Raw genomic sequence first — 23,774 nt, forward strand, 5'->3', positions numbered from 1 at the left:
CAAAGGATTATAAGTCATGCTGCTATAAAGACGCATGCACACGTATGTTTATTGCGGCACTATTCACAATAGCAAAGACTTGGAATCAACCGAAATGTCCATCAGTGACAGACTGGATTAAGAAAATGTGGCACATGTACACCATGGAATACTATGCAGCCACCAAAAAGGATGAGTTCATGTCCTTTGTAGGGACATGGATGCAGCTGGAAACCATCATTCTCAGCAAACTATCACAAGAACAGAAAACCAAATACCGCATGTTCTCACTCATGGGTAGGAATTGAACAATGAGATCACTTGGACACAGGAAGGGGAACATCACACACCAGGTCCTATTGCGGGGAGGGGGTAGGGGGGGAGGGATAGCATTAGGAGATATACCTAATGTAAATGACGAGTTAATGGGTGCAGCACACCAACATGGCCCATGTATACGTATGTAGCAAAGCTGCACGTTGTGCACATGTACCCTAGAACTTAAAGTATAATAACAATAATAATAATAATAATAATAATAATAAAAAGAAAAAAAATTAATGATATTTCCACCCAAGAACCTAGAAAATAATACCAAATTAAACCTAAGTAGAAAAAATAATAAAAAAACAGGAAAAAAAATCAACAAAACAGAAACCAGATAAACAACTGAAAAATAATGCAAAAAGTGCTGCTAGAGGGCAGGAAAGTAGTGTGGGTGGCTCTAACTCATATTCTCCTAGAAACTGGCCCAAAAGTCCACATGTATCATGTCCTGGTGCATCTCCAAAACCAATTTTTCACTTCTCAAAAGTCCAGTTAGGTAATTTAAAGGGACAAATCAGAACTTGGTCACAGGCTAAAGATAGAGATCTTTTAACAAGCCCAGCTGTCTTACATCTGTCTCTCTTTCAAGAATATCTGGCAAACACAAAATCATTTAGCCAGTAATAATACTAGTTATGCCCAAATTTAGAAAATACAATATGTTCTCCCCCTCCTTTCAAGTAAAAAGCTAGGGAAATTTTCTTTGTGAATCCAAATATTTAAAATGAACTAAAGAACTTTTAAAAGAAACTTCTTATGAGCTCATCAAAAGTTAAAAAAGGAAAAAAAAAAGCATTCTTAAGCAAGAAACGACTTAACATCCATTTTTGTATTTGGATTTCTGTACTTCTTTCTTAAAAAGGGAAACTCCTTTTAAGTGTCCACTTAAAATGTTAACTGAGTTTTTCTGGATAGGAAAAAAAGCCCTCATTTTGAAGCATCTGATTTAAAATTCTTAAATTCATTTGAGGTAATCACAATTCTGAGGCTCATTTTGCATAAATATAACCATTCTGCAGTAGTTCAGGTCACAGCTATGTGAAACAAATCTCCACAGCTAGCATCTTTTTTCTAAATCTAAGAGACCGAGTAGCCCTATATATAAACAAACTAAATTGGTCCTCAGCTCTTAGCCATGCTTCCACAAATACCTAAAGCACATACAATCATAAACAGTGCCTGCTCTGCTTCTGACCAGTATGTGAGACCATACACATGTTACAAACATCTTGGTTTCTCTCAAGCACATACAGCAGCTATAGTCACTTCACTTTATCCCCTTATCCCATCCTCTTCTCTGCAGCCCATAGGCTTTTTTTCCTCCCTCTTTATTTATTATACCAGTCCAATGTAATGTTTTCAAATTCCTAGTTTTTTTTACCTTTAAAAAAACCAATCCAACTATTATTGGAACAAATGTCTTACTCTGACCAATTTTCCTATTCTCCCTAAAATGGTATGCCGTACATAGTAAGATGTACAAATGTTCTCTTAAGACAAAAAGGTTATAAGAACTGCAATAAAGAAATGCTTAAATGGGCCCTGAAAAAAATAACCCAGAAGACTTCCACAAATATTATTGTATTCACTTTTTCCCCCCATGGTAAGTCCCTGGACAATCAAAGAAAAGCAACTTGATTTATAGTAAATGACACTATCTAATCATCATTCTAAAAGTAATCCTGCCAACTTGGGGGATTATCCAGTACAGGCTTGCTTCTTGGTAGCCACTGTACATAGAGTTTTGTTTATAATTAGACTGTGTAGTGTTAATTATGCTGGTTGCCCTGCCAGTATTCTACAGAGGCTACAAGAGGAGATCAAAATAATCATTCCAGAATTATGAGTCACTTCACTCTCTCCACACTACACACCACTGGCAGCCTCTCAACCCTGGAAAAAGGAAATTATGCACACTATTTGCCTATACAGTCTTTCACATTTAGGATGAAATATTGAGTTCCAAAACCTGCTCTACATTTACTTGTCTAGAATAATGGATACATTTCAATCCTGGTAACTTTGTGCTGCTAAAGAATTAGAAGTTGACGAAAGACGGTTTAGAAAACTCTCAAGGCCCAGTCTATCCTGTAGAAAAAAAGAATCTCTGCGTAAGTAAACTGCAATTACAAATTTTGCTTCAAATACGAATAATTCCTCCAAGGAGAGGTTTGTAACCTCATTCATCTTTTTATTCTTGGTGCCTAGCAGGGAAGAAACCTGCCATAAATGTTGAAATGAAAGTAGCAATAATCTAATACATTAAAATGAAGTATTAATGAAAATTACCTCCATGTCCATGCATAAACTCTTCAAGGGCTGAACCCAGGTTTACTGGAGGCTTGGAATTAGATAAAATTCATACATTGTCTATAAGGTTAACAAAGTCCTTCTAATACCTGCTGTGGGGCTGGATCTTAAATCAGGAGGACTTAGTAGTACTTCAGTGATTATGGGATCTGAGTCACTGCCTTTCAGTTCTACCAGACACTGATTCTTGAGAACACTTACTACATTTCCCCTTCTTTCCTCAAAGCTGGTTGATAATTCAAGTCAATTATGGTTTAGAAGACATAAAATATAGTGAAGAGGCCAGGCACAGTGGTTCACACTTGTAATCTCAGCACTTTGGGAGGCTGAGGCAGGAGGATCACTTGAGGCCAAGAGTTTTAAGACCACCCTGGATAACACAATGAGACCCAGTTTCTACCAAATAATAATAATAATAACAATAATAGCCAGGCTAGCTGTCATCCAGTATGTTGAGTTTTATTGTGTAAATGCAGTATAGGACATGAACATGGCCTTTAGAGACACTTAATTCTTAGGGATGTTTTGGGAGCAGTTATAGTGTTTTTATATAAGGCAGTCATTTGACAAATGTCTTAGAAATTAGATGACTTAAAATGTAAAATCTGTGTGTCAAAATCTCTGTGAAACAGATAATATCTAAAGTTCCACTATACCTGAGGGTTCTCCAGGGACATTGATCCAGCTGACCCTAAAAGACATCAAGAGGCCAGTATTGTTGCTTACCTAAGTAATTTGGTATTTTTGGTATTAAAGGCAAAATGAGGTTTCTGGACTCTTCATATTTTAAGAATTTACCTATTAATGTGTTCTGTGAATGATAATGAAACATCATTTTTAAGGCATGAGGGGGGAAATTATGCTAATGAATCTTAAAGAGAAAGACTAGTGTGCTTTCCTGAAAAGTTAAAGACATGTTTATTGTCTTATGATTTTGAAGCTTCTACCCTAATTATTTGATAGCAATGAGTTCTTTATTAATAAAGCACTTCATAGTTTGCAAAGTGTTGTGACCCACATATCTTATTTGACTCCTATGATAATATAAGTAGACAGGGCAGTTATTATCCCCATTTTACCTTTGAGAAAACTGAGGTTCCAACATACACTAAGTGGTAAAGCCAGGACTCCATCACTGGTAGGGCCAGGTTTCCCTTCACTACACACACACACACACACACACACATATATACAAGACAGAGTCTCACTCTGTCACCCAGGTTGGAGTGCAATGGCACAATTATAGCTCACTGCAACTTTAAACTCCCAGGCTCAAGCAATCCTCCTACCCTGTCCTCCTGACTAGGTGGGACTACAGGCATGTGCCACCATACCAAGCTAATTTTTAAAAAAAAATTTTGTAGAGATAGGGTCTTACTATATTGCCCAGGCTGGTATTAAACTCATGGTCTCATGCAATCCTCCCACTTCTGCCTCCCAAAGTGCTTGAATTACAGGTGTGAGCCACCACACTTCGCCTCCATCACTTTCAAATTCTCTACTGCGTTATATTTATGAAGTCTAATCACAGTTGCTATTTTCTGTGCAGTTCTATAGTCCTATAAGCAAAAATCAACATTAAAGTGCTAAACAAAAGAAGCAGAAAAGATGAGCCACTTCTGGTTTAATTTTGCACATTGTTTTAAATATCTATCAAGGAGAACATTTTAGTTGAAAAGGAGAAATTTCACTACAGAATGCCAATGACCAAGGACAACTGCCAACAGAAACAAAAACTATAGCACATAAAGAATCCTGCTGTGAAAAAGATCAAGGACAGGACCAAATATATAACTATAATATAATACAAATCTTAATCATAAAATCTTAAGCCTAAAAAAATTTAAAAAATGAGGAAGAAGTCATTGCCTTCACTAAAAGAAGAAAAATGACTATCACAACAAACAAGGTAGAAATTCTTCTAACCCATGTCGACTTAACAAACCTCTAAATTAACCGATGTCTTCCATTCTCTCTGTAAGACATTTTCAGATGCTAAGTGCTCAATGAATGCCAACAACTAAAGGGCTACTCTCCAGAATGTCCAAGCACATATGCCCTCACCAGAGGCACTCTACTCTAAGAATCAGTTGTTTGTTCTCAAGCTGATTTATGTTAAAATTTTAATTATGGTTTTATAATAATATTGTGCCATTAAATGAAAAATATAAACAGAAAATTTTAAATTAAAACTGAGTTATGCATCAGAAAGATCCTACAAAAGTGAGTCCTCAAAATAACCCTGCTGCCAAATTAGGTATGGGCAAGAAAAACCTAATACCTTGGGGTTGGGGGTTGGGGTTGGGAGGCAGAATTCTAGGATTTTTGCACCCAGTCTTCAAAATGCCTGCATTCTCATTCTACTTTTTTTTTTTTTTAAAGGATCTGGAAATTACAGATGAATGAAAGGCAAAACATATCCACATGTAAAAAGAAAGATGAAGAACTCTAATTAGTGGACCCAAATGCAAAATGAAAGCTTTGGTCACTAAGACAATGTTAGCTATAGTCAACCTACTACTGTACTATTGAATACTAGCTCTTACTCCTTCTAACTTTATTTTTGTACCCATTAACAATAATTTAATGTATAGTGCAAAACAGAAGAGCTGGAATATTCCCAACATAAAGAAAAGATAAATGTTTGAGGTGATGGATATTCCAACTGCCCTGATTTGATCATTACACACTGTATGCATGTATCAAAACGTCACATCAATTCTAAAAACATGTATAACTCTTATGTATCAACAAAAAAAAACTACAACACCAGAAAAACAAGAAAATATTAGCAACTAAGTTTATACATTTTGATTTGTAAATGAAATGCTAAAGAAATGTATTTTTCTTAATGGTTTCTATTGCAAATTAGCTTTTAGGAATTTCCCTTTCACATGATCTCAAACATAATGAATCCAGCTCTGCAACATTATACTCACTAATAAGTTTAAACCAGAGAATCCTTAAAATCATGCCTCATCAATACATATCAAAAGTCCAAAACACTTATTTGACGAAGTAACTTCACAGCAGGAATTTTTCCTTGGAGTAACTGCCAGAGATATACATATAAGAATGTTTACAGCAGTATAGTTTACATAGCAAAAAAAAAAGAGAAAAACCTAAAACAACAAGGGATAGGTATATATTCATACTGAATAAGATATGCAGACAAAAAATTATTTACACCTATTTTAAACACAGAAAAGTATTCAAAATATAAAGAGAGAAAAGCAGGTTATAGACATTTAAATAAATATCCAGTTGGATACACTGAAAATAAAAAGGTTAACTGGTTATTTCTGAGAGGTGGAGTTGTAGATATGTTGGGCATTTATATTATCTATATTTTCTTTTTCTATTAAAAAATAGAAATAAACCTCTCAAACATGTACAGATCATGTTTTCATCTGCCAAGATCTTAATAAATTAACAAAAAACTATCAATGCTGTTAGGATGTTTTAGAAATGATCCACAACAGTGAAATCAGGAAACAAGTATACCAGGATAGAATCTGCTATTAGACAGAAAGACAAATACCATATGATCTCACTCAAATGTAGAATCTTTCAAAAAAAAAAAAAAAAAAAGTTGATATCAATCATAGAAGAGCAGAGAGTAGAACGTAGTTACCGGAGACTGGGGAGGCGACAAGGGAGAAGATGGGGAGAGGCTGGTCAAAGGATAAAAAGTTACAATTAGATAAGTAGAAGAGATTCTGCTGTTCTACTGCACAGCAGGGTGACTGTGGTTAACAGTAAAATACTGCATATTACAAAATGGCTACAAATAGAAACTTTCGAATGTTCTCACTGCAAGCAAATGATAAATGCATGAGTGATCAATATACTACCTTACTAGATCATTATATAGCACAGATATGTATCAAAACATGGAATTATACTCCATAAATTGTATAATTATGTCAATTTTTAAAATTAATGAACAAAACATTCTTTTTTAAAAAGGAATTTGCTATTAATCTCCAATTATTAGGTGAAGTTTCTATCGCCACTGATTCCAGCCTTGTAACTTGCTTTAATCAATGGAATGCAGCAGAAATAACACTGTGGAATGTCCAATCCTAGGCTTTAAGAGGCCTTGTAGCTTTCACCATTTATCTTTTACTACCTGAAAGCTCCATGAGAAGAAAACTAAGCTAGGCTCCTTGGGGACGAGGAACCACATGGAAAGCCAAACCCAGGCAAAAGCCACCATCAATGGGCGGATACGACTGAAACTATCTTAGACCATCCGGCTCCAAGTCAAGCTGCCAGATGATGGCTGCTACAAGAGTGACCTCAGGCAAGATCAGCAGAGGACACACCCAGGAGCATCTAATCCAAACTGTTGAGCTAAAAAATCATGAGCAAAGAAAATGGTTGTTGCCTTAAGCCATTAAGTTTTATGATATGATATGCAGTAATAGAGGATCATTTCATTCATAAATTGATCACTACACTATTATCACAATTAATGTTTTGGTATACTATTCTTAGACTAATTGATCCCCTAAGACAAAACTGATACTATATGCTACATACTAGTTTTATGATTCTGTGGCATTTTTGAAATGGGAACACATGCAGTGTCTCATGATTACTTCAAATTTCAACTCAGAAACATAAGGAGAGAATGAAACACTTGGTATTCAGAACATTTTGTATGCTTTATATAAAAACTCCTCTATGCAGCTGTGGGCTTTTTCTCTTAAGCCCAAAGGCCTTGTTGTATGTGACTTCATAGGAAGCTCTGCCTGGGGAACTAGCACAGGACCAGGTTAGACACTGAAAAAGTAAAACCAAGTTCATCATCGTCACTACCACCACTGATAATGTTGATAAAAGCCAACATTCACTGAGGGCAAATCATATGCTAATACCCAGCTAAGCAATAAAGAGACAGCATAGCAGAGTAATAAAGAATATCTCTGGAGGTTGGTCCCAGTGCAGTGGTATTTACAACTAAGGGATCACAACCAGTTACAGGCTTATTTCTTCCTTCTCCACTCTCATTGCTTCACTTGACTAGCCTGGAAAAAAAAAAAAAAGAAAGAAAAGAAAAAGAAAAAAGGGTATCTCTGGAACCAGACTGCTCTGCCACTTCCTGTGTAGCCTTAAACAAGTTACTTCATCTTTCCAAGCTCAGTTTGCTCATTTATAAGATAGGGATAATAATAGTATCCATCTCATTGAGTTATAAGAATTAAATGATATGTAAAAGTATTTAGAACACAGTCTAGCACACAATGTGTACTCAAAAAATTATCAACTGTCTATATTAATTAGCATTTTACACACACTGATTAATATTTAATCCTCACATTTTACAGCCAAAGTGAGAAAAAAAGGGGTTCAAGAATTTGCTATTAAGTGGTACGGCCAAGTTCCAAACCCATCATTTTTTTGACTGCAGTACCTATACCCTTTAATACCCTTTTAGACTTTGGGTAAAAGAGTCCAGAAACGTCAAATCAAGTCCCTAGTTCCAACTAAACACTTCATGTCTACATAGCCTCTGGAGAAGACTGGGGGGGTCACAGAGCCACCTCCACATTAAAACTAAAGAGCTGCATGGAGGTTTAGGATAGTGCCACAAATTCTAGAGATAAACACAACTCCAACAATTATAGAAATGTGTAGAAACACACTGACACTGTGGTTTCTACAACTCTCTCGGCCAGGTACTTAGCAGGTATTCAAAAAAGGTTGGCTGATGTCTCAACTAAATTCACTGTATTACTGCTTCATCATAGGCAGTAAACCGGACTTTCCCCCCATTCCCTTTCTCTCATTAAAATTATGAAATTATCCAAATACAATCAGTCTGTATCTATAGTTTCCAGATCTACAGATTAAACTAACTGCAGATTTTTAAAAAAAGAAAAAATCAAAAATAATAATACAATATAGTATAATTTACATAGCATTTACATTGTATTATGTTTTATTAGTAATCTAAAGATAATTTAAAGTAAATGGGATGATGCATGTAAACTGGTTATATGCAAATATACAGGGATTGAACACTGGTGGATTTTGGTAGAGGGGAGGGGATCCTGGAACCAATCCTCAGAGAATACTGAGGGATGAATGTATAGCACAGTACCCATGCTACTGACACTTTGTTTTGCTATTTTTAAAAACCAGAAGCTTTTTTTTTAAAACAGCTATTGCTATTTTAGAAAACTGTAAGCTTTGTAAAGAGAATCTCCAATCCTATTACATTTATAAATAAAACAATTAGCGTCTGTCCAAAGATACTCAGCTAGTTAGTAAAAATGACAGGAACCAAGCAGATTTCTTTTTGTAATTTTTAAATTTTAACTTCTCTAGAGGAAGACAGAAGTGAAACAATAAGTGAGTTTAACCCACAGAACTGCTCAGCTAAGTTTAGTTCTACCCAAATTCTGTCTGGTGATTTTGAAAATAACCACTTTCCCATGCTTACAGGAAATGGTTAAGCAACCTCAAAGAAGTCATTTGTTTTTGCATGGTAGACAGTTTTTTTTTTTTTTTTTTTTTTGAAAGGTAAATCCTTTTCAAATAATAGGACAACCATTCATCAACCGAAGCAACTCTACAACACAGTACAAGTTATTACTTTGTTCCAGATATTCTTTTTTTACAGGAACAAAAAGAACATAATATTTAAATGAACTTTCACATTTATCATAAAATGAATCCTCAGAACTTTAAGATCAAACCAGAAGAACAAAAATCATTGCAGAGAACAGACAAGCTGATGGTTCAAGACCAAGCAACGTGGTTCCATCTTGGTCTCAAAAAAAATAGAGACAAGACATGATTGTGGAAAAAAACATTTTTAGAGAAATTTCTCATGTTATATTGTAGTTGATTTTTTTCAGAAAAAAACTATCTACTGTCTCGTTTTTTCACTGTAGCACTAGGTGATTCTAAGAACAGTAAAACACGATATTTGAGATGAGAGACTGTATAATTTCTAATAGAAAAGTTTTCTGCCTAGGTGATAAAACTTTTACTAATTTTTAAAATTTGGTTTTTGGTGCAAATAATTCTAACATATTTTACTATTTTCCTGTCTTCTTACAAACACTAGTCTGAAGAGTTTTATGGTCATCATAAAAGGAAAAGTCACTGACTACACTATACTTGTTGGGACACAGAACTGTATCTCGGCTGAAAAGGTAGAGAATGAAATCCCCCAACTCACACCCTAGAATGTTATCAATTTGCCTAAAATGCATTTCAATTAACAACTAAAGATTTAAAGCAATTCACATTGCATGTGTTGCTTTAAGTTTTAGATTTCTACATTGAACCAAGTTTTGCTGCAGTTAGTTACCCCAGCTACGTTTCAGTGGACTTGTTAGCATAACTGAAGTTTAATTTTGATTATGATTCATATATTAGTCAGTAAACATTTCTTCTACTTAAAAATATTTATTTGATAAAGTCAATTGTAAAATCTGTGAATTAAGATAAATTTTGGTTTGGCGCAGTGGCTCACGCCTGTAATCTCAGCACTTTGGGAGGCCAAGGCAGGTGGATCACCTGAGGTCAGGAGTTCAAGACCAGCCTGCCCAACATGGTGAAACCCCGTCTCTACTAAAAAACAAAAATTAGCCAGGTGTGGTGGTACATGCCTGTAATCCCAGTTACTCTGGAGGCTCAGGCAAGAGAATCACTTGAACCCAGGAGGCAGAGGTTGTGGTGAGCCAAGATCACACCATTGCACTCCATCCTGGGCGACAGAGTGAGACTCAGTTTCAAAAAAAAAAAAAAAAAAGATAAAAGTAGTTGGCTGAATTTAAAATGTGTTGAAATGTACATGTGAATATTATTTAGTACTATTACTCACAGTAGAGCCATGCATAAGACTTATAATTTGAAATGCACAAGAAATTTTCATAATAAAAAATTTTAGATCTTCCCAAGTTTAGAAAATCCTCAGATACTCAAGTTTGGTCAGATATGGAGAATTAGCTACAGAGTATGGATTTGGCTAAATCAAATTTAAAAATCTAAAACTAAAATAATATGAAATCAATCATATCTACTAAAATGTCACCTAAGTCTTCAAAAGTTGTTTTAAAAATCACCCTCTAATATAAATGGCTAAAAACTTCATAAAAAGTAAAAATAAGGAAGATTTCAGCAAATTATTAAATTAGATAAAATAATTACATGGATATTTAGGTAAACTGACCAAGGATCACATTTTGGTGTATCACAAGCCATGGCAAAATAAACCCATTCCTATCTCTTCCTCAATTCTACCCACAAAAGACCACAACAGAATACAGAGGTAGTTATATTAACTATAAATTAACTAAAATTTCAGAATAAAATCAGCCTTACAGAAACTATTCTGAGACGTATTATTTGTTCCAACATTACCTCTACATATAGTAGTCACTTGTCTACTTCATCAGCTCAACATATTCATCATTACATCCTCTGTAAATAAGATTAACTGGTATGGTCAACAGACTAATCCTCCCCAACTCCCAAAATGTCCATGTCCTAATCCTTAGGGACATGGTTACAGACTTTGAGATGGAAAGATTATCCAGGATGGCCGAATACAATCTCAGGGGTCCTTAAAAGGCAGAAAAGGTTGGGAGGCCAAGGTGAGTGGATCACCAAGTCAAGAGATCAAGACTATACTGGCCAACATGGTGAAACCTCGTCTCTACTAAAAATACAAAAATTAGTTGGGCATGGGGGCCGGTGCCTGTAATCCCAGCTACTCAGGAGGCTGAGGCAGGAGAATCACTTGAACCTGGGAAGCAGAGATTGCAGTGAGCCGAGATCGTGCCAGTGAACTCCAGCCTGGTGACATAGCAAGACTCTGTCTCAAAAAAAAAAAAAAAAAAAAAAGGCAAAAGAGGCTATCGGGGTGAAATAATGAAAAAGGACATGTCTTGCCTTTGGTAGCTTTGAAGATGAAGGAACAGGGCCAGGAGCCAAAGAATGTGGACGACCTCCAAAAGCCAAAAAAGTGAAGGAAATGGATCCTGCCCAGAGCCCACAGAAAGGAACACACAGCCCTGCCAACTCCTTCATTTTAGCCCAGTGAGACCCATGTCAGGCTTCTGACCTACATAACTTTAAGATAAATTTGTACTGTATTGCTGAAGTTTGTGGTAATTTGTTATGGTGGCAATAGAAAACCAATACAACTAGTCCCCACAACATGCCTGACATTCAGGGCTGTACGGCTCCACTTCTGTACTAAGTGGAGTCAGGAGCTCGCCCAAGGTCAGCTGCGGCATTTCGAGTTATGCTTGGTATAGCTATTAGGTAATTCAATTAACTTGCAAAATAGATGAAGAAAGCAATTCTGAGAAGATCAGCTGAATTCACCAGAAAAACTCAAAAAGGCAAGCCACTAAAATTGTTGTTGAATTAGGTAGGAGACAACTCTAAAAGACTGGGAAAAAAACTGAAAGTCTAGACAAAGAAACAATCACCCCCAAACTAGACAAATTTTGCACTCGGACCGCTTCACAGGTGTCCACATTTTCATTTCACTTTATAATAGGTTATAGAGTCAAAAACTTGCTGAAGCAAAACACATGGGGGTGAGTTTCTGTTTTAATATTGTTCCATTTCCTTTCTCTACTTTGCCCTGAGGGCAGGCTTTGGTCACAGAGTGGTGTGGCAATGCCAACAGGTAAAATTCCAATGAGTCCCATATTCCTATCCAGAGAAACCAGAAGTAGACCTTGCAGGCTACACAGAAGTAAACCTGTAGGGTCTACAGGGTCTCTTCCTGTAGGGGAGAGAATCAGAAAAGAGGATCCCTTAAATCTGTGCATGAACCTGCAAAAATTACAGAATAATCACTGAGCTATATATGTGCAGAAAAGACTCAAACCAATATAGCAATGTCTATTAGTTTCTATTGCTGCTATAACAAATTAACCTCAAACTTGGTGGCTTATAACACAAGTCTCTTAAGATTCTGGAGGTCAGAAGTCTAAAATGGGTCTCACTGGGCTAAAATCAAGATAGCAACAGTGCTGTATTCCTTCTGGAAGCTCTGGAGAGAATCCATTTCTTTCTCTTTTTCAGCTTCTAGAAACTGCTTACATTCCTTAGCTTGGGCCCCCCTCCCATCATCAAAGCCACAACTGCAGGTTGAGTCTTTCTCACACTTTGCCTCTCTGATATTGACTCTTCTGCCTCACTTTCTCACTTTTAAAAACCTTATGACTACACTGGGCCCAACTACATAACCCAGGATTTATTTTAAGGTCAGCTGATTAACAATCGCAACTCTAACTGCAACCTAACTGCTCTTCATTACGTAACCTAAAATATTACCAAGGCTCCAGGGATTAGGAAATGAACATATTTGGAGACCATTATTCTGTCTACCATACAAAGGCTAGGAGAACTAAACTGATACTGGAGCCACTGTCCACAGATGGTGAAACAGAACTAAGGTCTGAACCCGAGCAGGGTGACTGCCAGCTAAAACAAAAATATCAACATTCTTCAGAGGATAAAAGAATCTACACAATATACCACCCATAATGTCCAGGATGCAAGCCACAAGTACTTGAAATACAAAGGACCAAGAAAATGTGAACAATTCTCAATGGAAAAGGCAATCACCAGATGATGGAAATATCGAATACTTTAAAGCTGTTATTATAATTATGCTCCACGAGGTAAAGAAGAACATAGTGAAATAAACAAGAAGGTAAAAATTCTCAGCAGAGAAATAGAAACTATAAAAAGTATCAAAATAAAATTTTAAAACAGAAAATAAAAATTATTGAAAGAAAAATTTACTGAATGGCCTGAAGAGCAGAACGGTGATGACAAAGAAAAAAAGTCAATGAACTTAAAGATTAACAGAAATGATTGTTTGAAGAACACAGAGAAAAGAAAGATTGAGGAAAAAATAAACAGTGCCTCAGGGACGTGTAGGGCAATATAAAAAGGACTAAAACATATGCAGTTGGAGTCCCAGAATGACTGGAGAAAAACATTGAGGCAGAAAAATTATCCGAAGAAACAATCACCCCTAAACTTCACAAATATGGTAAAAGACATCAGTGTACCAATTCAAGAAGGAATAAACTCAAAGAAAACCAAACCAAAACACAAGATGTTGCAAACCAAAAGTAAAGAAATACTCAAAATCAGCTAGGAAAAAAACTCAACATATTACATACAGGGTAACAGTTCGCATTACCATGGATTACTTTGAGATGGAGTCTCACGCTGTCTCCCAGGCTGGAGGGAAGTGGCATACTTTCTGCTCACTGCAACCTCCGCCTCCAGGGCTCAAGCGATTCTCCTGCCTCATTCTCTGGAGTTGGTATGACTACACACGGGTGCCACCATACCTGGCTAATATGGTTGCCACCATGCCTGGCTAATATTTTGTATTTTTGGTACAGACAGGGTTTCACCATGTTGACCAGGCTGGTACCATGGATTTCTTAATAAAAAAAACTCTGGAAACTAGAAAATGATAGAGCAACATCTTTAGTGTTTTTATATAGAGGGAACTATTAGATATGTTTGTGTAATATATATATGTGTATATCTTTGTGTAAGCATGTATCCAGAATATTTGAAGTATTCTTACCACTCACTAAGACGACAAATAATCCAATGTAAAGGAATGGGCAAAAGATTTGAACAGCCATTTCATAAAAGGTGAACTAATGTCCAAAAAATCCATTTCTCCCTCCCCCTACACAAAGATAACAAACATCAGTAGTCATTAGGGAAATGCAAATGAAAACAAACCCAAGGTAACCACATCTACTGGATTAGCTAAAATTAAAAAGATTATTATACTAAATTAATCAGCACTCTCATATACCACTGATGGAAATGTGAAATGGCACAACCAGTTTGAAAGATAGTTTAGCAGTTTCTTAAAAAGTTAAAACTTACAGTACCAGATGACCCAGCCAATCGACTTACAGGAATTTACCCCAGAGAAACGAAACTGAATGTGCATACAAAGAACTTATACTAGAGTGTTCATAGCAGCTTTATTTGTAATAGTCCCAAGCTGAAAACAAATGTCCATCAAATGGTGAATTAGTGAATAAACAAATTATGGCATATCTGTAGAGTGGAATATTATTCACCAATTTTTTTTCTTTTTCTTTTTTGAGACAAAGTCTCACAATGTTGCCTAGCCAGGCTGGAGTGCAGTGGCACAATCTCAGCTCACTGCAACCTCTGCCTCCTGGGTTCAAGTGATTCTCCTGCCTTAGCCTCCCAAATAGCTGGGACTACAGGTGCATATCACCACACCCAGCTAATTTTTGTTCTTTTAGTAGAGATAGGCTATCGCCATGTTAGCCAGGGCTATCGTCATGTTGGCCAGGCTGGTCTCGAACAACTGGCCTCAAGTGATCTGCCCACTTTGGCTTCCCAAAGTGCTGGCATTACAGGCGTGAGCCGCCGTGTCCAGCCCTATTTACCAATTTTTAAAAAAGAAACTAGTATGCTGAGTCAAAGAAGTCAGGCCAAAAAAGAGCACTGTATGATTCCATTTACATAAAATTATATAAAATATATATAATTCAATTTATACACAATTCTAGAAAATGTAAACTTACCTATAATACCAGAAAGCATATCAGTGGTTGCCAAAATATGGGCATGAAAAGAGGGATAGAAGGGTTATTTTTTGTTTTGCTTTAAGTTTCAAAAATATAATTGCAAGAATGAGGAATATGCAACACTTCAGCACTCTGATTTTAATTATACAAAGGTCAATTTGAGCAGCTTATTCATTTGAACAATTATTGCACATTCTCATATGCCAGATTCCAGATCTTTGCTCCACAAATTCTGTACACTCACACAAAGGAACCATACAAGGTCTTCTGTATAAAAGCATTTCTGACACTTAACTATAAACACCAGCAGAGTGAAGGGCTAAATTTCTGTAACGTCAATAACTATTTCAAGGTATTTTGAATGAATGGGTTAGAATGGGTAGGTATATCATCTACTTTCATATTAATAGAATTCTAGCTCAGGCCAGCTGACCTTATAATTACATTTCAGGATGTACATGTTTACATCTGATCACAGATTACCATATGTCTTATTTTAGAAGGAAAGAAAAGGAAGACAGTTTTAGGGTTGTTATTGATAACTTAAACTTGGAACTTTATAGTCTCAATTATCTCTATTTTAGCATGCCATAACCCAATACTAATGTCTACAGAGAACCTTGAGACCACTGACAACGCTGCTGTGGACAGATTAATACAGAATATACACTAGCGACAATTTTATTTATTCTGCAATATACCTAGTAATCAAAGGCTTGGTGAACATTCCTTAACCTCAAGGATAAAAGCAAGCATAAACTGACGAACACCGGTTAGAACCTGCTATGGGTTCAGAATCCAAAATAACCTTTGCGTTATGCCACACAAACATTTCTTATATTAACCTCTATCAACACATCTGGAGTAAAAAACAAAACTTGAATTAGTTTACATAAACTAAGACATAGATTGGTTTGCTTCTTAGAAATTAATATTTTAATTGAAAAAGAAAATACCAAGATACAAATGGACAAGAGAAAACTTTCAGACGAAAAGCCAACATAACACATGAAAATCCTAGAAATGAGAGAACCACACATTTTTATATACAGCAACATATTATTTGGCCACATATTATGTTTCATATAAGGGAAGCCAACCTGCAAGAAGTGCATGTCCTTTTGTATGTCATTGTATTCTATGGGATAAACAGGACTTTAAACGGCCTCAGGGATGTCTCGGGTTTGTGAGAAATGTGGGGAGAAGGAGGGTGGAGGTAGCAATTAATAGTGGAAAAAGAATTAGTAACTCAGTTTTAAGCAAGTCTTAGGTGCTAATCAAACTCCTCTATTAAATTTGCTCTAAGAAAAGGACATGATAAAAGATCTCCAACCATTTTGTGATTAGATCTATCTGTCTACACCTTACTTTCACACTAACAATATGCTAATCAGGAATGCGAGGGTCAAGCTCTCTTTCCTAAAACCAAGCTCTCTTTCCTAAAACCTGGTATGTGTGAACACCTAGATGAAAATCAGTGTGTAGCTTACCGGAAGTACCTTCCTTTCCCCACTGCCAGCCAAATGGAAATTACATTATAGCAAGCTAATTACAGATTAACCATCTGTTCCAGGTATAGTCAAACCCCACAGGCTAGTCCCAGGCTGACCTGGTTAGGCCCGGGGCAAAGCTTGAGAAAGCAGATCAACCCTAGTCATTCATGGCCCCAGAAAGCCCAGAAAAAGAAAACTGATTCTAGTCCTCTTAAAGGTCTAGATCATTCTATGGCAGGGCAGGTATGAAACAAAGAGTTCCGTATCATCTGGGATTCCTGGGTCCATAGATCAAGAAAAGCAGGAGAAAAAAAAAAGTAAATGAACTTAGCCAAGTAGGCCTTTAATTCATTAAAACTAAGATTAGTCGGCCGGGCGTGGTGGCTCACACCTGTAATCCCAGCACTTTGGGAGGCCGAGGCGGGCGGGTCACGACGTCAGGAGACCGGGACCATCCTGGCTAACACGGTGAAACCCTGTCTCTACTTAAAAAAAAAAAAAAAAAAAACACACAAAAAACTAAGATTAGTCTAATAAATCATGAAAGGGCTGAGAAATTAAATGATGTATTCCATTATGTTTTTGTTGAGGAGCTGAGGTGTTGAGAAAGGGGCAGCTTGTTGAAAACACTTTGGATATAAACAAAAAATAAAGGGATAAAAATCAATGGTTTTTAAAGGCAATAGTTTAAGAAAAATCTGTCTCTCTCTACTTTAGAATCATCTAGGGCTGAAATAAATGACAGTAGAATCCGCACACAACCAAGGCATCTGATAATGTGGCCAGGCACATTTGCCTGGCCAGAACATTCCCCTCCTGTGACCTAGATCTATCTTAAGAAACTTGCTGCCCAATTCCAACAGCTCCACTTTCTACCTTCTGTGGACTCCTAAACTATTCCTCTCCAGTTCCTGAAAAAGGCAAGATTAATGTTCTCAAGATGTAATATAGGTACACCTAGAAATCCCTGATACTCTTGCAGGAGGCCTTCAGAGTCAAAACGATTTTCATAATAATATGTTATTTGCCATTTTCACTCCACTTCTCTCATGAGTGTATAGTAGAGTTTTCCACAGGCTACATGACTTGTGCTATTACAACTGCAGAAGCAAATCTGAAAATCCAGTTGTATTCCTATTAAGCCAAACATCAAAAAGATTTGCAAAAATGAAAAATAATGCATCTCACTAATCCTTTTGTTTTGAAAAATAATAGTTCTATTTTATTAAAAATTTTATTTAATATGTAAAAGGTTTTTATTGTTATTAAATAAATTAATTTTTTTAAATGTTAATTTTTAAATATCTAGAGAAATACTCACACAAACAAAAGCTCTTAGGGGTCCTCGATAAAAAAATGTTTTAGAGTGTAAAAGAGATTCTAAAACCAAAATGTTTCAGAAGCATAACTCTGCCTTCAAAGATAAACTACTCCCAAACTCTCCAGACATCTTGATCCAAACATGAAAGTTTAGTATACTGTCTGAAAAAGCATATAGAGTAAATACACAAAGTAAATAAATACGGAAGGTCTGGATTGCTTCAGTGCAGGACAAAAATGGGACAGGGGGTTTTGTATCATCCTGAATTACTGTGTCCAGAAAAAAAAAAAAAAAATTGAACTTAACTATATATGCTTCTTTTAACATCCTGAGGCAGGAATGTAAACTCCAGTAACTTATTTCTGTGGAAAAATAATTTTCTTTACCCTGAGGTTTACAGAAAGAAACTGTCTGAAGTTAAGACTCCTATGATACAGAGTTATATCCCCCACCCCACCCCCAACACCCTGCAAATTCATGTATTAAAGCACTAACCCCCATCTGGGTGCCGGGTGCCAGGTGCCGTGACTCACACTTGTAATCTCAGCACTTTGGGAGGCCAAGGTGGGCGGATCACGAGGTCAAGAGATAGAGATCATACTTGCTAACACGGTGAAACCCCCGTCTCTACTAAAAATACAGAAAAAATTAGCCAGGCGTGGTGGTGGGCGCCTGTGGTCCCAGTTACTTGGGAGGCTGAGGCAGGAGAATGGCATGAACCCGAGATCGCACCACTGCACTCCAGGCTGGGCGACAGAGCGAGACACTGTCAAACAAACAAACAAACAAACAAAAAAAGCACTAACCCCCAATGTGATTACATTTGAAGAGAGGGCTTTTAAGAAGGTAATTAAGGTTAAATTCGGTCATAAGGGTAGGGCCCTAATCCAATAGTATTGGTGTCCTTGGAAAAAGAGAAAGAAACTGCAAAGCTTGCTCTCTCCACATCTGCACAGAGCAAAGACCATGTGAGGACACAGCAAGAAGGTAGCATTCTGCAAGTGAGAAAGAGCCCTCACCAGAAACTAACCATGGTGGTCCCTTGATCTTGGGCTAGTAGCCTCCAGAACTGTAAGTAAATAAATATCTGTTGTTGAAGCCACCCAGTCTGTATTACTTCATTCTAATAGCCAGAGCAGACTATTACACTGCCTATACTCTGTTCCCATATAATTACTCTATAAATATACTAAGAAATGGAGATTTTCTTAAGGGGGAAGGAAGTACTGAATCAACGTATTCACAGTACCACACACCATAATTTAAGTTGTATGGTCATTAATGAGTTATTTAGGTTTGTTTTCCTCAAAATGTCATTTGATTTTTAACCTTTGATTAACATCAGTACAGAAACATCTACTTTTTTCCCTCCTGGATAGTGTCAGGTCTAAAATTCATGCTTTCATACCTCAACTCATACTGCAAATAATTCATAACACTAGTTATTAATATTTTGTTATGTCAACTAATAGAGAGTTGTGCCTTTCAGTGGCTTTGCCCATCTGACAACCATGACATAGCTTAACCTTTACTCTTCCCATAAGGCTACATGAAAGCTTATGTGTGACCCATTCACTGCCTTCTCACCAACTCTATGGTATATTAGGAAATTCCTTTTTAAAAGTTGAATTTAATTGGCTAGGGAATTGCTTTCGTGGCTCTCTAATGAAGGGCAAAGTGCCCCAATATAGGTCAACCAGAAGTCCTTGCAGCACTGTAGCAAGAGAAATTGATTTAATTGCACCACTTAGGTCTCACTTAGGTCTCAAAGGCACAGCAGCTCTCTGGCTATGAAATAAGAAGATGAAAGGAGCAAGGAGGTAAATGTTGGGTCACTCTTTAATGTTGATTTGAAAATGCTCAGAGTAAGAGACTCCCTCCCTCCACATCATCTTCCTTTCCCTCTAACACTGAGAGAGTTTCCTATTTAGCACTGTCTTCTCTGTACAAAGCATAGGATTTGAAATACTGCAAGTACTCAATAAATTCATTTCAGTGGAAAGGGAAGCTGAATAAAAACTAATAAGAATGTTCCAAAAAATGATTTGGAATTACTCTATTTGCTATGGAAAAGTTTATAGAAAAAGGAAAGGTGAAGGGGAGGATGGAGAAGGAAAGGAGGGGGGAGGGAAGGAGGACAGAAGGACAGACAGACTGACCTCTAATTTAAGAGTCTAAACAAAACTGTTAAGTCTTTGCTTTGGAGTTGTTTGAAGTAGTATTACTTTCACATAATATTTATTAAGCATCTAATATGTGTGCAACAAAACACTATGTTAGATGCCAACCATCATAGCAAATATAAAAGAACTGTGTTTTTGTCTGCTATATGTAATCAATGTTTTTCAGATGAACAAATAGAACCTATTTGTATTAACAATGAGGTGCTGCATATTGCATTTTCTTGAAGCACCATGAAAGCAGACCTGGGCCAGAATTAAATTGGATGTAGGAATGTACAGTTCCTCTATTCTTTAGGCTAGTGGCTCCCAACCTTTTTGGCACCAGGGACTGGTTATGTGGAAGACAATTTTTCCACAGACGGGGCATGGGGGAGAGCGACGGAGGCAAGAGCATGAAGGGATGATGGTTTTGGGATGAAACTGTAACACCTCAGATCATCAGGCATTAGATTCTCATAAGGAGCATGCAACCTAGATCCCTCCCAAGTGCAGTTCACAATAGGGTTCGTGCTCCTATGGGAATCTAATGACACCCTGATCTGACAGGAGAGGTGCTCAGGCGGTAATGCTCACTTGCCCACTGCTCACCTCCTGCTGTGTAGCCCAGTTCCTAGCACTGGTCCTTGACATGGAAGTTGGAGACCCCTGCTTTAGGCAACACTTCCATGAAAGTGATGCAAATTCATAATTGTTAATAAATATGAAATGGAATGAATCCTCCTATAATCGCGTCAAGCCCTTAGTAAAGAATTAGGATCCAAGAAATACCATTAGTTCCCAGCTTTTCAAAATCTCACTATGGCTGGAATATGCCCAAACCACCATGTATCTTAGACCAATGCTAATTTCAAAAAGTTTTAACTTCTGAATGTAAATTTTAGGTTTTTAACTAAAGATATTAAGACATTCTGGTAATATCCTTAAGAATCAGAGAGCTAGTGAATAAAGAGCCAGGATTTGAATGTGGCTGTCTGAACTTTTCACTTCACTATTGCACTATATTATACAGTAGTCAACAAAATAAGATAGATTTATAGATAGATCTCCAAAATGGGGAAAAAAAAGAGTACAAAACCAAATGTATCTGCAGTAAAAGGTGTGGGACTGGACCTATAATTCTCAAAGTCTGATGGTTTCTGGAGAGTATGCTAGTTTGTATGTTCATATCAATAATCTTTTCAAGAAATAATTCCACAAGAATGTAAGCTCCTCAAAATCAGGGACCATGCTAAATTAACGTTTGTAAGTTTAAGAACAAAGCTTAGAACAAGGTAGCATACAATAAAGGAATATTTTAATGGATTTAATGTATTTATTTGGGAGGGCATCTTTTTGAAAATAGAATAGATTTTTAAAAAGATACATGGGCATAAGTCAAAGCAAAACAAATAAAAATACTTATTAACTGAAGCAGTTTAAAACAGTATGCAAGAAGAAGCTGGGCTGGGCGTGGTGGCTCACGCCTGAAATCCCAACACTTTGGGAGGCTGAGAAGGGCAGATTACCTGAGGTCAGGAGTTCGAGACCAGCCAGGCCAACAGGGTGAAACCCCATCTCCACTAAAAATACAAAAATAAGCCAGGCACAGTGGTGCACACCTGTAATCCAAGCTACTCGGGAGGCTGAGGCAGGCGAATCACTGGAACCTGGGAGGCAGAGGTTGCAGTGAGCCGAGATCGCGCCACTGCACTCCAGCCTGGGAGACAGAGCAAGACCCCGTCTCAAAAAAAAAAAAAGAGGAATCTGTATTAAAATGTTTACATTGTGCTCTTCCCGGATCCCCACGACCCCTTCCCCAATAAAAGAAGAATGAAGCATGGTGACCTGAAAAATGATTTATGCTTTGCTATGTTTTCTGCCTAGGTGATAAAAATAAGAGATGAAGAACAAATTACTAACATAATGTAAAAAGGAAAAAATTCAAAAAGAGAAAAATGGGAAAATAAGAAAAATTAAGTAGATTTGAATCCCATTATTCTCTGGTTTCAATAAAATAGAATTAAACCCAAATCACCCATCTCCCACGATTTTTTTTGTACATTATATTCTCTCTATATGTAATACTTCTGTATTTAGTTTTCTGGTTGCTATCTGCAGTGGAATATACAACTAAGATAAAATATTTATAATAATGTACAAAGTTCTAATAATAACCATGGAGTTCTACTGAACAATTAGGCATTCAAAAACGTTGTCAGTGCCACAGAGAGACAAACACATTGTCAATTCTACAGAGGAAGTCCTGTTGTTAAAAATCTGTCTAAAGGACATCTCAAAAGCATCAAAATACCAAGTACAACACGATATTCCATGAACTAAAAAACAGACAAATAGCACGGGAATAAATACTGAGAGCATTTGGTTGCTTTATCCTTACATTAATCATATGACCATGCTTAAAATTCATATAAAGATACGCTCTTTTAGTCACTTAAAAGACAGCCAATAACTGTTGAGGGAAAAATCAAATTATTTTAGCTCCAATTTTCAATTTTCTTTTTCTTTTCCTACGTAAAATTATTTACATTTATATTTATACAAACTTGTCCCCCTAATCAAATTAACAAAAAATCTTTACCTTCTGAAGTATTTCTTAAATCTTTCCTCACAATATAGGTGCCCGTCTTTAACAATGCTTAGGGCCCCTGTTAGATTTAGCAATCTAAAGTAATTTACATTGTCAGTGATGCCTAAATATGTATGCTCATTACTCTCTCAAGCAAATCTGTATAGCTGCAAATACCTTTATAAGATCTAAAGATAAAAACTTTACTTTTAAATTCCATCAATTGGATATACTATAGTCTTAAAAGAACATCTTAACCTATAATTCCTTATTTAAAATGAAAAATTACATTAGATATAATGAGTATCTGTGAGTTATTTAACAGAGAATGCGTATCACTGAATGGGATCTGCAAGGGAAATTTATAAGAATTCTTCAATGTATACAGAAAACTTGTGAGTTAAAAAAAAAAAAAAAAACTCTGTTGGTGAATACATTTATTTGCCAGATCTCAGAAGAATCTGAACAAAAAATTACTTTGCAGATAATTTTTTGTAACATTTTTCCATGTGACTTATTGGATTGATAAAACACCAGGTATATGACAGTCTTCAGTCTTTATAGTAACAACTTTGTCATCAATTTACAACTGACTGAGGGCCAGTTTGCTTGTCATTAACCAACTTAAAAAAATTAGTTATAGATTAGTCAAAAGGCTGGGATTGTAACTACATTTTTTCTACCAATAGTCATTGTCATTCGATAATGTACCAAGAAAAGATTCTATGCATAAATTCAAGTCTTAATCTCAATTTTATTTCTTGAATTGGTAATTAATTAAAACAGAACTATGTACCCAACTGCAATGAACAACTGGACTTGAACAAAGCTAGCCACACTTTAGTGAACATGTGCTTATTTCCATCTAATTCAACATGCTCTATTATCTAATCCCCAAGTCAGACTAGACCCTCTTTTCTATATTCAATTATTTTTCTGTGCACTTCCTACAACTGGAAAGTTACCAAGCCTCTCAGTATACTGTACTGACGCAGATGGAAGTGAGGC

At 36.5% G+C, this 23,774-nt stretch overlaps 1 protein-coding gene across 2 annotated transcripts in view; it reads right to left on the bottom strand.

Annotated features, from left to right (window-relative positions):
- Positions 1–23,774, bottom strand: part of LNPEP (leucyl/cystinyl aminopeptidase) — a 99,988-nt gene that overhangs the window by 65,381 nt on the left and 10,833 nt on the right. Inside the window, exon 1 of one of the 2 annotated variants that reach the window (XM_011989412.1) lies at positions 11,530–11,852. The exons of the other annotated variant lie outside the window; for it this stretch is intronic. The gene's annotated coding sequence lies outside the window, so the exon portion shown is untranslated. Of the gene's footprint in view, positions 1–11,529; positions 11,853–23,774 lie in introns of those variants that run through there. 2 annotated transcript variants of the gene reach the window in all.

The sequence above is a fragment of the Mandrillus leucophaeus genome, unplaced genomic scaffold, assembly GCF_000951045.1.
Source record: "Mandrillus leucophaeus isolate KB7577 unplaced genomic scaffold, Mleu.le_1.0 Scaffold353, whole genome shotgun sequence".
In the NCBI taxonomy this organism is placed as follows: Eukaryota; Metazoa; Chordata; class Mammalia; order Primates; family Cercopithecidae; genus Mandrillus; species Mandrillus leucophaeus.